A 17,996-nucleotide genomic window follows, 5' to 3' on the forward strand; every position below is an offset into this window, starting at 1 on the left:
GGTGCCAGGTGCCGCAGCCCATTGCACGATGGTGGTCCCGGGATTGATTTGGGAAAGATCCCCTGACTCGTCCCGCCATTCCTTGCCATTTGGAAGGGGCTGTCACATTGGGCAGCAACATAGCCATCTCCCATTTAAGGCCCCAAGCAAATGTAAGGTCATTGTTAGGCAGAAACCTGTGCAGTTCCCTTAGGGACCACTGCAAAATATTTAAGACTACAGGTGTTTGGCAGTAAACCCACTTGGTAGCGGTCTGTACCACACAGATTCACTTGGTAGCTGTGGCTGAGCAGTCAGACTTCCCTCAAGAAGAGTTAGGCAGTATACAGAGCATACAAAATAGGTACAGAAATACAGTAGCACAAGCAAACACCGACCAGAGCTTGGGTGTAAAAGTATATAATTTATTTAACACATACTTATAAAACACACTAGCACTAAATGGCAAGATAAGTTCAAAACACAATCACTATTATCATATGTACATCCCTGATTACTTGTTGGACAAGTCTTAGTTAACACCACTTATTTCCAGAAAGAGGTGAGCGCTTAACGTTCGATGGCACTCCAACAAGTTAAATAGAAAGGGAGGGAAAAGCAGAATTATGGAAGCACACGCACAAAACACTTTTTAAAGAACCACAGCAAGTTAGGAAGCCACAGTCTACTGGTGAGCAAGGAAGTTTAGGTGCCAGGCCCACTGTCAAGGGAGCCAGGCGGAAGATGCCCAAGATCAGACAGTTGCACAGAGTCTTCGAAGTTTGTGGAGGTAATTCGAAAAAGGTTTAGTTCAGTTGAGAAAATTTAGCTAAGGTGTCCCAGGCTCCCCCAGGTTCGAGAGACGAGAATTTAATACACCCCGTTCAATCGGTTGCAAGGGAAGCCAGGCGGAACACGGTACCTTAAATGGAGAGGATCCTCCAGCGTTGTTCCTGGCAGCGGGTGCAAGTCGCAGCGTCGTCCAGAGGAAGAGAAGATCTTGTTGTGGAGGAAAGATGAAGGTTGTTGCACTGCCAGGGAAAAAAACAGCTGCAGAGTTCTCCGGTACAAAGGTACTACCCTTTCGGTTCGCGGTAGTGGTGAAAACGTGGTATCCCGGTTGCCGGGGTGCTTGGCACAGGCAAGGCGGCCACGAGATGCTCCAGGAAGGCGAAAAGAAGGTAGACTGGTTATCCCCACCAGTCGAAGGAAGAAGACTCTCCAGGCTGGAGATCTCCTCTGTCGTTGGGAAAAGTAGTGAGACGGTTCAGCAGGGCTCCGCCGGTGGTGTCGTCGTTGCAGGTCGGCTCAGCTTCTCCCTCCTCGGATTCTTTAGGTCCAGTGGCGACGTCTGAAGTTCCAGTCCCCAAAGCCCTGCTTTTATGCAGCACACCCCCATTCACTCAGCCTAGCTGTCAATCAAACATGCTAAGTGGTGAGCCGGCCGGCTCACCACTTGGGCCAATCACACAAGAGTGCTACTTGAGTTACCAAGGTAACTCAGTCCAGGGTGCCTACACCCCCTCCCACACCCCCTGTGGTACCCAGACTGAGTGGCACCACTTTTGGAGGCTTCTGTGGAGAAGCCCGCCAAAAAGTGGAACAAAGGGCTCGACTTGGGTTGGAGTCACAGAAGAGAACACAAACGCCATTTTAGAATCGAGTTCTGGCAAAAAATACCAACCAGCGAATTAATATTAAATAAATAAAACGGCGGTATGTTCGAGGCTATAAGAATTAAATAATTAAAGTTGGTAGCCTCGAACAATGGGAAAATCCCATAGAGATATATTCGATGTCGAATATAAAAAGTAGTATCCACTGCCACCAGCCAAAACTCGATCAGGGAGGACGGAGACGTGCCCCCTCAAAGACCCCGGGGCAATCGAATTTCCCCGACCAGTACGTCCACAATATGATGGTTTGTACTGGTTTCTGTTCATAATTTGGGACTAGCAAAGCCAATGGTGACTTTACATGCCCTGGGGGACAGTAGTCAGTCCCAGGGTATGGAGTCTATGTTGGGGGGTCGCTACGACACCCCTGGGTTATGGCACGGAGGGTGCTGTGTAACCCACATAAAAAAAACACGAGACCCTATGGAGTAAAAGACCCCATAGCCCATAAAACACATGGAAAGTTAAAGGAACACCTCAAATCATGTCTAAGAGTGGGAGCAAAAGAATCTCACTCTTAGCAGGAGAGAAAAAACTAAACCCCAAAAATCCAGCAAAGCTGCTGGGGGACTCACTAGGTTTGGGAAATTAGCCTTACAGAGAATTCTCCCTAACAGTCATCAAACCCCCAAATCAACCCCCTCCCACCCACCTCACACAAGTCATTGCGGTATGGCAATTTCCAACCCAGAAGAAGTATGCATTATTAAGGCCACCAGAAAAGACGGTCATTTACCTCCGTCAGTGAAATTGAGATTTTGGTTGATGTTCGTTCAGGAGATCTTTAATTCACAGCACTGCAGAAAGAACACAGACGTGCAGTTTCCTGTGACATTTCCAATCATGCCTCTACTACCTTCCTGAAACAGGCCCTCTTTATACCGTTTGTTTAGTTTAGTTTCTTTATTTGTACCGCGCGTTGAACCCTGGGGTAACCGGGCGCCGGAGACTTAGATACAGTTACAACATGGTAAAAATATACAATACAGACTGAAATAACAGCAATAAGTGTGCTAGACCAGGTTACAAGATGGTCGACAAGGACATGTGGAGAAGAAGTACATTAAGCAGGATTTTTGTTGGATAGCCATGTTTTAGTTTTGGCTCTAAAAGTCCAAAAGGAGGGTTCTGCTCTGAGGTTTAGTGGCATAGCGTTCCATAGTTTGGCAGCTAGGACCGGGAAGCTTGTGCCACCTGCTTTTTTTAGGGAGAATTTGGGTGCGTCATTGGAGCGGCATTGATGGACAATGACGAGGGATCTGAGAGTGATTCTGTCTCGTACAGGGAGCCAGTGAACATCTTGCCTGATGCTGGAGATATGGGCGTGTCGATGGATACTGAGGGCGGCTCTGGGGGCATTATTTTGAAGCACCTGTAGTTTGTTCAGGTTGCTTTCTGACGTGCCGAGAAAGAGTGTTTCTGATGCTTGTTAATCTGCTTAGAATCACATGCTGTGCATATGGTCCGACATCCAGTGGTAACCGCGGAGTATTGCATCTTGTCTTTCGGGGACCGAAAGGGGACGTCGGCATAGGCGTGTCTGAAACACTATCCTTATCGTGACGTGCGTAGTACCCAAAATCCCTCACGCGCCGAAATCCCTCAGATTGTTTTTTTCCGCCCAGATAACTGGTCGCCCTATAGCGGAGCTCTTCATGAGACATTGTTTATCTTACCGAATTGTCGGTTTAATCCCCGTTAAGTCACTTCGCCCATCAAGAACATCTTCGACGAAGACTACGGGGGAATCGTCTATGGCTGTGGGTTCCGGCGCCTAAGATCCGGCGTTCGGACTTCCACGTGGTCGGGCCTTCTGGCCGGCCTACAAAGTAGGGAGAGTGGGCTCGGGGTTTGCCATACTGCTATGATGTCTTTCCTCTTTTCCACTGCTTTCCTTTTTGGTCTGGTCACCCTTCCCTTCTGCTATGGAAAGGACTCCATTTAGATTCTGCCCTGTGTGTAGGGTCAGATATCCGTGGAAAGACGAGCACACGTCGTGTAACGCTTGTCTCCCCCTAGAGCACGACGAGAAGCACTGTTCGGCGTGTAAACTCCTTAAACCTAAAACCCTTAAGGAGCGCCTGTTGAAGCGGTGGGCCGTGTCCGGAATGTCACGCGTGGAGCCTCCCTCCCCTGCCACACCAGCCGAAAGTGACAGGGCTACATCGGATGACCAAACATCCAACGGGGACATTATAGACCTTGAGGCGGACTATACTAGAGCCGCCATGCCCGTCCCCGACCCTTCCAGACTGGACTCCGGTCTTGCTACAGGGACCACACCCGGTGACAGGGGCGTACAATCGCACCGCACAAAGCACACAACCCAAGCGCCCTCCTCGACGACTTCATCGAAGAAGGCGAAAGCGCCATCGGATCGATCTGATCCGAAGCATTATCAGCAGCAGCGCATTACGACTGGGCATAACAAACATAACAAGGGCGCTACTCCCCAAACTACACATGCCGAAGTTTCTGAACAAGAACCTTCGACAGGTTCCAAGGTTTCCAAGGCCCTTACAGGTCCAAAAACTGCGAGTAGACCTCTACCCGAGAAGCCATCCGCTGGCCCTTCTGGAGCCGCGGAAGACATTTTCACTGCCGACATATCATCGGAGGCGTTGTCTCCTGAAGATTCGGTGACTATCCGTAAGAGTATCAATAGGATTGCTACGGCGGTGGGCCTAGTACCGGTTCCGTCCACAGTTATGGGCCAATCCGCCAAAAAGTTTTTCACGGATTTGGAAGACGATCCCGAAGACTCTTATGAAGAAAGCCAGGTACCCCTCTCAAGCACCCTGAGGAGATCCTCAACGCCTTAGGGCGGAGAACCCGGTTCCTACTCAGCTTGGTCCATTTGGGTCATCCAAGTGGACCACGGAGGTATTGGAGGGATGTATGGATCGGCTGGAGCAGTTTTTCAGGGCTTCTGAGATCAACCTCTGCCGAAAAGAGCTCAGGTAGACCATAACCCTCAAACACAAGATGCCCAACACCTAGATGTCCAACACCAAGTTGACTATCAAGAAGAGGTCCAGATGGGCTCGTATAAAGACATCTATACAGAAGAATAGGAGGCTTCTTTTCTGGACAACTATGGGGAAGATCAAGGGGCAACGGACAACTGGCAGGACACCCAGCAGGATGATCACAATTCTGATATCGTTTGCCTCGACTCTCCCCCATCCACCCCGATTCGACAAGCTTCCCCGGTGGATGATCAAATGGCTTTCAACAACATGTTGAAAAAAGCAGCGGAATTCTTTAAAATTGCCACGCTGGAAGCCTTGCCCGACCAAGATTTCGCGGAGTACATTATTAATGAAAAGCCTCCGACAAGCCAGTCTATAACTCTCTTGAGCTCTGTAAAGAGGCGGCTGGCCCCTTCTTTACTCACACCCGCTCAGACTAGGGCTGTGAACCCAAGGGTCGAAAAACTTTTCCGGCCCTCCCCCACCGACCCGCTTTATATCAAAGGACACGCAATCCCAGACTCGCTGGTGGTGACCAACACTCGCAAGAGAGCAGGGGTTCCCCTTGCCACGGGAGATCCACCCCCGGACAAGGAGTCCAAAAGGTTGTATGCCTTAGGCAAACTGGTTACGTCGACGGGGTCCTATACCATCCAGATTGCCAATAACATGACGTTACTGACAAGCTGCGTCAACGCTCAATGGAACCTACTCCAGGAAGGCCTTCAGGAGGTTCCGGAACCAACCAGAGCCAAGCTTCTCTCCATTGTCTCGGAGGGCAAACTTCCAATCAGAATGTTGTAAAGAATACCCTGGACACCGCAGAGACAGCAGGCAGGTCTCTTGCACAGGGTACTCTCCTAAAGAGACACGCGTGGCTGCGCATGTCGGGCTTCAGGCCTGAGACCCAGGCATCCATTATCAACAAACCCATCGAAGAGGCCAACCTCTTCGGGAAGGCGGTAGACGATGCATTGGAGACAGCCAAGAAGAAGCACGAGACTATTAAGTCGCTGCACCAGATTTCCCAAAAACCCTCTTCACAGAGGGGCAGTAATTCTTGGCGGTCCTTTCGAGGACAAGCCCGCGTCGCTCAAAATAATTTCGGCACGGGCAACTTCAAGTCAACCTGCTGCAAGCCCCACTTACTACCCCCAGAGGGGTCAGACGCACGGAAAGAATAGAGGCAGAGGCCCCAATTCCAGAGGAGCGTCAACTTCGGGTCAGAAATGACCACCAAGTCCAGGTCCCCTCCCATCTCTCCCCGGTCGGGGGCGATTAACACCTTTCCACAAGGCATGGGAGGGGATAACTTCAGACCAGTGGGTCTTAAAGAGGGTCGCCCACGGTTACTGCGTGGAATTCGCCCGACCTCCACAGTTCAGACTGCCGAAACATCAACGCCTTCACCAGAACATCTGCAGATCCTGATCCAAGAGGTGGAAGCGCTGCTGGGAAAGGACGCCATAGAAGCCGTCCCGATTCTTCAGGTAAACAAGGGTATCTATTCAGTGTACTTCCTTGTACCCAAAAAGGATCTCACCATGCGTCCGGTTCTAGACGTGCGCCCAGCGAACAAGTTCATAAAGCCCCAGAAGTTTTGCATGGTAACACTGCAAGAGGTGATCCCATTGCTAAAATGGGGACTTCATGACAACATTGGATATGAAAGATGTAGCGCACAGAACATTCCTAAGGTTCGTGATTCATGACAAACACTACCAGTTCAAGGTACTCCCCTTCGGCATAGCCTCGGCGCCAAGGGTGTTTACCAAGGTAGTGGCAGTGGCACACCTGCGCAGACTTTCAGTTCCAGTTTACCCTTACCTCGACGATTGGCTCATCACGGGGCACTTGTTCGACATTTGTTTTTCGAACACCCAAAAGAATGTAGTCCTACTGTTCAGCCTGGGATTTTCTATCAACGAAAAGAAATCCAGCTTAGTCCCCAGCCAAGTAAAACAGTTCCTGGGGGCTCGAATTTGTACGGAAGACAGTCTAGTCTTCGCTTCCAGCGAGAGGGTTCAGAACATGCTCTCTCAGGTTCCTCAGTATGTAGCCAGTCGAGAGGTGACGGTACGCAAAGCTATGCGTTTGCTAGGGATGATGGCGTCATGCATATACTTAGTTCCCCACGCGTGGCTGTGCATGCGTCCCATGCAAGAGTGGTCAACAGCCAGTGGTGTCAGGGCAGCGGACAATGGGAAGATCTGTTAGTTGTCTCGCCAGCCCTCGTTCTCTCTCTGCAGTGGTGGTCGAGGGAGAACCTCTTGAAGGGGAAAACCTTCACCACCCCTGCAGTGGAAGCCACTCTCACGATAAACGCATCTCTCACGGGGTTTTGGGCTCACCTGCTTCAACAGACAGTGCGCGGAGTGTGGTCCCCTCAGGTAGCATCCAACCATATAAACTTACTGGAGCTACTAGCAGTGTTCAAAGCATTGAAAGCCTTTCAGGAGCAACTGCAAGGGAAGACAGTGCTGGTCCTAACCGACAGCACAACAGCAATGTATTACCTGAACAAACAGGGGGGCACTCACTCTCCAGGGCTATCCAAGCTGTCCCAAAACATCTGGATATGGGCTCTCAAACAAAAGATGTTCCTGATATACCAACATGTTCCAGGGGAACTCAATCTGCTGGCAGACGTACTCAGCAGAGATTTTCCTCTGCCAGAAGAGTACTGTTGGGTATTTTGTGGAGATTTGGGGCCTGACGGTATTTTATTACCGCCGAAAAATAACTTAGCAATAATCACTCTTTGTATTCAGATTTGGCCATGTGCAACAATAATACAATGGACATGCATTATTTCAGCACCCAGACCTGCTTATTTGGTATACGTGGTTGGTGGTATTTTGGTGAGCATAATTCCCTTGTTTTATTTGTGGCCCCAATGTCCAGAATCCCTTATCTTCGCTTAGATTTTTCGTGTGATCACTAGAGAGACCTCAGACCTGCATTCTAGAGATACCACATTTTCCAGTGATAGTGTTGGTGCGCCACCATGGGCAAACTCACTGACTTATTTACGACAGAGAGCTATATGTGGTAGTCTTGTGGTAATTTCCACTACCTTATATACGGTAGGGAGCTATGTTCAGAGAGTCTCTCTTCCTGTTGGCTCATGTACCTCCAACAAGTTATACTACAGTCACTCACAATTATTCATACTGATTCTGACATACACACATCTGTCTTAAAATGACCATTGCACTGTTTAAAAATCTCCCCACATCATTGGCATTGTAATGGTAAATAAAAAATAAACCACCCGTCTGTTTTCAAATATTTTCTGTATTATAAAAGTTGCACTTAGACATGATCTCATTCTTTACAGCAATAAAATGGAACAATCAAAGCATTTTCTATGACACACTGCAATTATAGTGGCGGAGAACAGAACTTAAATTGCAACATTAGCACTTGATTAAGACACGCACGGGACTTTCATTTTTCTACACTGACTGCATATTTCCGTGCACACACACAGCTCCCCCAGTTAGGTAATTACCTTATCTGTTCAGAGGCTTCTCTCTGTGAATGTGGCTCTCTTGGATTAACTCCAGCAAAAAGGAACGCTTGCCTTCTCAAGCCGGGGTCATTGCCTGGAATTCTCAGCTTTTTCAGATAGGACTGCCTCAGCCAGTGGACAGGTTTTTCTTTCAGCTCTCCCCAATGTCGATTGCAGCAGGACACAGGAATCTGCATTCAGTCAGGACCCCACAGCTAGGTCTTCTCCCCAGTAGTGCAGAAAGATGTCTGCCTCTCTTTTTCCCTGCTACTGCCCACTAAAACTTTCCTCTCAGCCCTCTTTATGACGTGTCCCAATGAAATCCATCATCTCTCATCCTCCTACTCTTCAACAATAGCTTCGCTTATACATTTGCAATTGTTGCAAATCTGACTTCCTCCTTCCTGCCGTTACTGTGCACAACAACACGGATAATCAGGCAGAGAAGAGAAGAAAAAAAAATCTGCACACTCATTTAAATGGTTTTCAGAGTATGCCTAATTCTGCAGTAGAGAACACATTTTATTAGTGGGTTATATGAAAATAAGGTTATATTAGTCAGGTTAATGGTTAATAGGTTAGCTGTTAATTTTCAAATGTGTCTCTAGCAATATAGGCATTTCAGGTGAAAAATAGTGTGCATTTTTAAATGAACACGTGTGCTTTTAACTGTAAAAATAGATTTGCATCTTATATGTTAAAATCGTTTTTTACTGAATAGTCTGTCTTTCCTTGTTAATCTGCTAACCCATATAGCAATGCACCGCACCCTTGTGGTGGTGGTGCTGCAAAAATGTTGTGCTACTTGTGCAGTATTGCTGTACTGTGTACTGTGTACTGTAACACGCCAAATATCCTTACATATACCCTCCTTTTGTTTTTAGAACTTGGCTATAATCCAAGCCAATTCCTAAAAACAACTTGTTCTATTTTTTTTTTACAATATAGCAATCCAACAAAATGAATATTCATGTGCATCAATGAAAATTTGCAATCAACATTTCATCTGAGTCCATCAGTTCATAAAATGTTCCACATTTGCCTTCTCAGTGGAAGTGGCATTACTTTAAGTTTAAATTTTCCAAGTCAATAAAAAACAATGAAATAAAACAACTAACTAAAACAAATAAGTAATATAACAAGTTAAAATAAATAATTAAAATAATAAATACGTGGAACTTCATATGCCGGAACTTTTGCTTTGTCTCTTTTGGTATGTCCCGACCAGCGATGTTATTCGGTTCATTCGAGTACTCTTTCATCTTGGCAATCTTGAATCCACAGTAGTCATCTCTTTTGGCATTCCGGTTATTTTGTCTTCACCTCCACCTGGAGGCAGGCATCTTTTGGTCTTCATCCAGGGGACTCCAGGACTCCATCGTCTCCCGTGGCCTCTGATCCCGGAACCTCCGACCAAATAATGTTAATTGTCTAAATCAAAATAGAAAATAAACAGATTAAGTACATAGCACAATACTAACTTCATCCTTTTGCCAAAAATAAAACATGCTTGGTAAAAATACTTCGTTTTTTTTTTTCTTTTTTCTGAAATTAAACACAAGTTAAAAGAAAACAAACACATATAAAACAGCATTCAATATTTAATACACTTTCTCTCTGCACACCAACCACGAGCTTCCGTTATATGTGCATTTATTTATTTATTTATTTATATTATATATTTTCACATATATTACAGTGTTTATGTGCCATCATAACAATCAACTTTTTTTTAACTTCTTTGTCACTGCCTCCTGATCACACCCATTTATTTTCTCAAGGGACTCTATCCGTTTCCACATGCTCAAGCTGCCTGATCTCATGTCTGGGATGGCATGGTTTGATTTGATTTACATGGACAAACTGCTCTATTGCTGTTTCACCTTCATTTTTCAAAATTTTATACACTACAGGAGAGACTTTATCTATAATTCGAAATGGCCCCTGCCAGGCTGCCAGAAATTTAGAATTTTTCTGTTTACTTTTTCCAAAATGAAACTTGTACACCTGATCCCCTACATTGTATTCCTTTACTGATGTCTTTTTGTCATAATATGACTTAGCACTGTCAGCAGCTCTTTCCAGATTTCTCTGCACAAAAGCAAATGCATGTTGCAAATGCCTCCTCAGTTCATCAATATATTCATGAACTGTGGATGCACTCACTAGAGTTTGCTCATGTGTTCTGTATAGTAGGTGTTGTGGTAACACCATTTTCCTACCTGTTAAGACCTCATGGGGGCTAACACCTGTTGCTTTGGCAGGAGTCGACCTGATTGCCATCAAAACCAATGGTAAACGCAAATCCCAGCTGGAACCTGCTTCTGCCACAAATTTCTTTAAAATATCCACAACAGACCTATTGCTTCTTTCAACTGTACCTGAAGACGCCGCCCGATATGCGATATGTAGTTTCCTTTTCACACCTAGTATTTGCCATACCTTACTCATTAGAGTACTTGTGAAATGACTTCCTCTGTCTGACTCAATTCTTTGTGGCAACCCAAACCTTGAGAACACATGGTTCACCAGCAATGTGGCTGCTGTTTGCGCACTACAATCTGGTGCGGGAATGCACTCAATCCACTTTGACATCAAACATACCACACTCAAAATATAGCGGTGTCCCCTGCTCGACCTTTTTAAAGGACCTACATAGTCTATTTGCAAATCTGACCATGGGAGAGTTAGGCCTCTTTTCATCAATGGTGCTCTATGCATTGGTGAAGCAGGTTTAAATTGGGCGCATACTAGACATCCTCTAGTATATAATTCCACATCTTGGGACATATGTGGCCAGTAAGCATAATCTTTTAGTATTTCTAATGTCTTTTGTGAACCCCTATGGCCTGCAGTTATGGCATCATGTGCATGGTGTAGCATTAGCCCTCTGAATGAAAGGGGTACTACCCACTGTATTTGCCCTGTTATGGACTCTCTAATCATGAGCCCATCCTGTAATCTAATTCGTGTTTTGTTCTTTAATAACACCCTCAATTCTTCTTTTCCCATGCAATCATTTTCTGTTAAAGGATTTTGTTCAGGATCTATCAAATGATTATAATAGATTCCCAAAATTTGATCATTCTTTTGTGCCTCAATCAAATCTTGGTCTGGCGTGTTATGACTCCACTGCACCACCGGTTGATCTACCTCCTTTGGTGCTTTAGAACGTGTGACTGCATCAATTTGTATTTCACCCATTAAATAATCAATAGGTAGCAATTCTCCCATCACAGCCCCAATCTTAGCCAGATGGTCTGCCTTATCATTTCCCTCCTTATCCTCTCCTGGTGTTTTTAAATGCCCACAAATTTTTCTCCAGTATATTGTTAAATTATTTTCTGACACCAATTTGTCTATGGCTTGTATCATTTTTCCATGTTTAAGTGGCTTTTTGTTGTATGTAACCATGCCTCTTGCTTTCCAACCAGGCAAATACTCCACAAAGCCATTCCGTGCATAGTCAGAATCAGTCACCAGGACAATTTCACTGAACTTTTTATCAACTGCAGTAGCAATTGCTTTATAGATGGCTGCCAATTCCGCCACCTGACTGCTCCTATCTCCAATCCTCATCCCTATACTAGGAACGCCTTCACATTTCAACCAGACATTTCCTATTCCTGCCACTAATTGTTTATTACTGTCATTTTCAATGTGAAAAGCACAACCATCCACATATACAGTTGGCAAATCCTTGCATGTTTTTTCATCAAAAGCTTTGTGTGGTGATTGTTCAAATTCCTGTAAACTAGCTTCCACATCCATTTCATTTGTTATTTGTTCAGCTGCACAGTCATGTAAGTCAGCTAACCCTTGAGCAATTGGGCTCTTTTTATTTTGTCCATATCTTACTTCTACGGGAAAACCTTGTAATGCCAGCGTCCATGAAGTGATTCTGGATTGCGCTAGATTGCCTGATCTAATTCTTTTACTCTCTAAAAATTGCAAAGGTTGATGATTTGTTTCAATAATCACCTTTTCTCCCTGAACAATGGGGCGGAAATGTTGTAGCGCCCACACAGTGGTTAATAGGGCCTTTTCGCATTCATTAAATTTCATTTCAACTTGGGAAAATGCCTTACTTGCATATGCAATGGTTTTGTGATTCAAATCGTGTTTTTGTGATAACACTGCTGACATACAATGTTCAGAAAAGCCTATTTCTATAAAGAAATCCCTGTCCTTTATGGGGTATGCTAAACATGGTGCCTTTACAAGACATTCCTTCAATCTAGCCACTGCATCAGACTGCTCTCTTTCCCATCTCCAGGGAGTATTTAGTTTAAGCAGTTTAGTCAATGGTTGAGTGATTTCTGCATAATTCTCAATGAACTTTCTGTTATAGCCTGTCATCCCTAATAAACTTTTTACTCCTTTCACATTTTTAGGGTCTTTTAATCTTTGTATGGCCTCTATTTTCTTCCTTTGTGGATTTAGCCCATGTTCAGTCACTTCATGCCCTAGAAAGTTCACTTTTTTCTTGCACCATTGTGCTTTTTGCAAAGATACTTTGGCGCCTGCTTTCTGCAATTGGTCAAGCACATGTCTTATTTCATCAAAATGGCTTTTAAGGTTTTCATTTCTTATCAAGACATCATCCACATAAACTATTGTTCCTCTTTCCGCTGCATCTGGCATGGCCTTTCTCAAAAATATGCCAAATTCACTCCCACTATTGATGTACCCGAACGGAGCTCTAAGCCAGGCATATTGAGTCCTGTCAAATGTAAAGGAAAATAGGTGTTGTATCTCCTCTGCCAATGGCACACACCAATATCCAGATGTGAGATCTAACGTGGTAAATACATTTGAACCATGTATCTGAGCTAGGCCCTGATCAATGAATGGTAGTGGCCATCTAGATATTGGTACTCTTTTATTTAACTCTCTTAAGTCTGCACACAGCCGCCATTGACCATTTGGCTTTAACACACCTAAAATAGGCGTATTGGATGTGCTATGAATGGGCCTGATTATTCCCCGTGATTCCAAATTTTTAATAATCTCTGCCAATGATTCTAAACATGCCAGCGGTAGTCTATACTGGCGTACAAACACTGGATTTCTGCTAAAACCTTCTGGTAGTGTGGCCACATGTAAATCAGTTAAACCACAATCATAAGCATCTTTTGCAAATACATCCTTAAACTCCATAAATATTTCCCTCAGATTGCGTCGATCCTCATCGCTGTCACATGCATCCGCTAAGGAGATCTGCTCTTCTACCATTCTGGAAAATTCTGGAAACTCTTCTGGTAAAGGAATCTCAGCGCTTTCCTCTAACTGTGTGGCTGTGTCTTTTTGTAGAGCTGCCACTTTCAAATATTTTGGCAGATCAGCTTCCACTTCAATGGGCTGATTTCCTGTTTCATTTTCATTTAAATTAAATATTATGCAATCCTCTTGATGGCAGCACACTGTCTCATTTGAATCATAAGGATACACAGAATGAATTTTAAATATTCCTTTGGGCTGAGAGTCCAGGTGTTCTGGCAACTCGCCCTTGGCATCTACATATTTTTCAGGAATATTCCCAATCACCATGTTATTTAAATCTGCCGTATAATGTGATCTTTGTATGGCCATTCCTAATGGGGAGTTTTCCTCTAAATGAATGTCCTGACAACCTTTATTATTTACCATGATTTTTACTGTTCCTTCACCAATGTCTACCAATGGAATGTATTCATAATCCAGGCCTTGCTGTTTTATGGATTCATTCAGGCATACAAATGCATCAGAGCCTTTCATCTGCTGTCCATTTTTGCATTTCAGTGTTATTGCAAACTGTTTTGTAAATGCAGGAACAATAGTATTTTTCCTCATCTGTAATTCGACTGCATAAGGAACTAGTTGTGCACAATGATAAGCCCTTCTTTTGTCTTCAAATTCAGGCGCCGGCCCACCTAGGCGTGACCATATTTTTTGATTAAGGAAATCTAACACCATACACATTCTGTGCATGATGTCATTGCCCATGTAAAATTCATTTTGTGCTCCACTCACTATCCATACATTATGGTAAATTGTTTTCTGCCCAATGCTAATTTTAAGCATGCATCTGCCTGTAATTCGGTTTTCAAAGTCTGGACTGTCCAACCCAGAAACATATTGGTTTTTAATCCTAAATTTCGGGATTTCTTCCCTCTCCATAATTTTTTGCAACAATTTCTCATTAATGAAACTCCTTTCATGTTCAAGCGCTAAAGTGGCTTTTATTGTTTTAAGATAATCATTTATACCAGCGTGAACCCATGGTTGCTCATCTTCCATGTGTATCTCTGCCAGAGTGGTAATGTGTTTTTCTGAATCTGTTTTAGGAACAATATTCTGTTTGCATGTATTCTCTTTTAAGTAAAAACGTAATGTGTGCTCATCTATAGCAGTCTGCCAATCTTTCCTTGGGTCCAAGTAGATTTGTACAGGTAGTTTTTCATTGTCGCTCTGATCTTTGTCTTGACACATTAATATAACAGTGACACTAGGTATGCAGCTATTCTGGAGATATACCTCCACTCCATTGAATGTGGTACCCTGCCGCCTCTCTTGGGACCTGGGAATGCACATTTGCTGTTCTAAGTCCTTACACTTTTTGAGGAGCCTAGTTGCTTCATTCTGCAAATAATTATTTTCATCGCTCATTTTATTAATCGCCTCCTGCATATCGCACATTTGCATTTGGCATTCATTGAACTCTTTATTTCTCTTGTCTCTTTCTTGAATCATTTTAATCATTTCTTGTTCTACACTCTGGAGATCACCTTCTTTTTCGCAATGTTCTTTTTGTAAAATCTGCATTTCTGAAACAACCTCATCTTTATCCTGCCTAATGTGATCCACTAAGGCTTTTAAGTGTGTCAATTCTTGCTCACTATCTTCAAATTGTTTCTTGCTTTTGGATAACTGAGTATCAAAGTCTCTGCATTTTAATTGCATGTCTTTTTGGCATACATCCAATTCTGCTCTCAACATTTCCTGATTTTTACTTGCCCCGTCTAATTCAGTCTTTAACCTGTTAATTAGCTGAGTATCATTCTCTTGCATTCGCAGGGACTTGTTTAAAATAAACCATATTTTGCCGCATAGCCGTATTAAACAGTCTTTCTCTGCACTTTTATCGGCTGCATTCAATAATCTTGTAAGGCAGACCTGAATTATGCTGCCTTCTGCAAAAATATTGTCTAGTTTTTCTTTCTGCACCTCACCCTGAATGCGGTTACTCCAGTCTAACGTGCTATTCGAAGACCAATTCCCATGTGCAAATAACTTTGCCTCTAAATATTGCACTAGATCTGAGAATGTGGTTTCCCTTTGTGACATTCTGAAATTCGTTTTTAGTGGCACACTGCTATTATAAAATGGGTTCCCTTTAATGTGCAAATGGCAGTGTGAGACACACTTGCCACGCCCAGTAGGTACTCTATGATCACTTTCCCGGCCTGCAACGCACCATAAATATGTTGGGTATTTTGTGGAGATTTGGGGCCTGACGGTATTTTATTACCGCCGAAAAATAACTTAGCAATAATCACTCTTTGTATTCAGATTTGGCCATGTGCAACAATAATACAATGGACATGCATTATTTCAGCACCCAGACCTGCTTATTTGGTATACGTGGTTGGTGGTATTTTGGTGAGCATAATTCCCTTGTTTTATTTGTGGCCCCAATGTCCAGAATCCCTTATCTTCGCTTAGATTTTTCGTGTGATCACTAGAGAGACCTCAGACCTGCATTCTAGAGATACCACATTTTCCAGTGATAGTGTTGGTGCGCCAACATGGGCAAACTCACTGACTTATTTACGACAGAGAGCTATATGTGGTAGTCTTGTGGTAATTTCCACTACCTTATATACGGTAGGGAGCTATGTTCAGAGAGTCTCTCTTCCTGTTGGCTCATGTACCTCCAACAAGTTATACTACAGTCACTCACAATTATTCATACTGATTCTGACATACACACATCTGTCTTAAAATGACCATTGCACTGTTTAAAAATCTCCCCACATCATTGGCATTGTAATGGTAAATAAAAAATAAACCACCCGTCTGTTTTCAAATATTTTCTGTATTATAAAAGTTGCACTTAGACATGATCTCATTCTTTACAGCAATAAAATGGAACAATCAAAGCATTTTCTATGACACACTGCAATTATAGTGGCGGAGAACAGAACTTAAATTGCAACATTAGCACTTGATTAAGACACGCACGGGACTTTCATTTTTCTACACTGACTGCATATTTCCGTGCACACACACAGCTCCCCCAGTTAGGTAATTACCTTATCTGTTCAGAGGCTTCTCTCTGTGAATGTGGCTCTCTTGGATTAACTCCAGCAAAAAGGAACGCTTGCCTTCTCAAGCCGGGGTCATTGCCTGGAATTCTCAGCTTTTTCAGATAGGACTGCCTCAGCCAGTGGACAGGTTTTTCTTTCAGCTCTCCCCAATGTCGATTGCAGCAGGACACAGGAATCTGCATTCAGTCAGGACCCCACAGCTAGGTCTTCTCCCCAGTAGTGCAGAAAGATGTCTGCCTCTCTTTTTCCCTGCTACTGCCCACTAAAACTTTCCTCTCAGCCCTCTTTATGACGTGTCCCAATGAAATCCATCATCTCTCATCCTCCTACTCTTCAACAATAGCTTCGCTTATACATTTGCAATTGTTGCAAATCTGACTTCCTCCTTCCTGCCGTTACTGTGCACAACAACACGGATAATCAGGCAGAGAAGAGAAGAAAAAAAAATCTGCACACTCATTTAAATGGTTTTCAGAGTATGCCTAATTCTGCAGTAGAGAACACATTTTATTAGTGGGTTATATTAAAATAAGGTTTTATTAGTCAGGTTAATGGTTAATAGGTTAGCTGTTAATTTTCAAATGTGTCTCTAGCAATATAGGCATTTCAGGTGAAAAATAGTGTGCATTTTTAAATGAACACGTGTGCTTTTAACTGTAAAAATAGATTTGCATTTTATATGTTAAAATCGTTTTTTACTGAATAGTCTGTCTTTCCTTGTTAATCTGCTAACCCATATAGCAATGCACCGCACCCTTGTGGTGGTGGTGCTGCAAAAATTTTGTGCTACTTGTGCAGTATTGCTGTACTGTGTACTGTAACACGCCAAATATCCTTACAGTACGAATGGCGACTGCACGAAGACATTGTATCCAACGTCTTCGCAGAATGGGGGTTTCCGAAAATCGACCTGTTCGCTACTCAGGAGAACGCCCAATGCCAAGATTACGCCTCCAGGTACTCCCAGAACCGATCCAAGGGGAACAGTCTCTGGATAACTTGGTTTGGGAAACTTGTCTACGCTCTTCCCCTCCGACTCCCCTTCTGAACAAGATAGTACACAAGATGCACCAGGAACCAGTCACCATGATTCTGGTGGCTCCCATGTGGGCCCGCCAACCTTGATTCGCGCACCTGATGGAAATGCCCCTCTCCCCACCAGTCAAGCTGCCCTGCCTGTACAACATGTTGTCTCAGGACAGGAGGGAGACTCTGCACCCATGCCCACAAACTCTGAACTTAGCAGCCTGCCTCCTGAGGTCTTAGAGTTTGGACATCTGCAACTCCCTCAAAGATGCATGGACATATTGAGGGAGGCAAGAAAGCCTAACACAAGTTATTGCTATGCCAGCAAATGGAAACGTTTGGTCATCTGGTGCAGTTCCAAAGGCGTCAATCCCACCGATTGCTCGCCTTCACACATTGTGTTATATCTAACCCATCTGTTGGACTCTGGGTTAGTCTTCAATTCCTTGAAGGTTCACCTAGCGGCGTTGTCAGCCTACACCACGTCACAGCAGAAGGTGTCGTGGTGGAAAATACCTGT

This window comes from Ambystoma mexicanum, chromosome 5p, assembly GCF_040938575.1.
Source record: "Ambystoma mexicanum isolate Mex_15411 chromosome 5p, UKY_AmexF1_1, whole genome shotgun sequence".
Lineage (NCBI taxonomy): Eukaryota > Metazoa > Chordata > Amphibia > Caudata > Ambystomatidae > Ambystoma > Ambystoma mexicanum.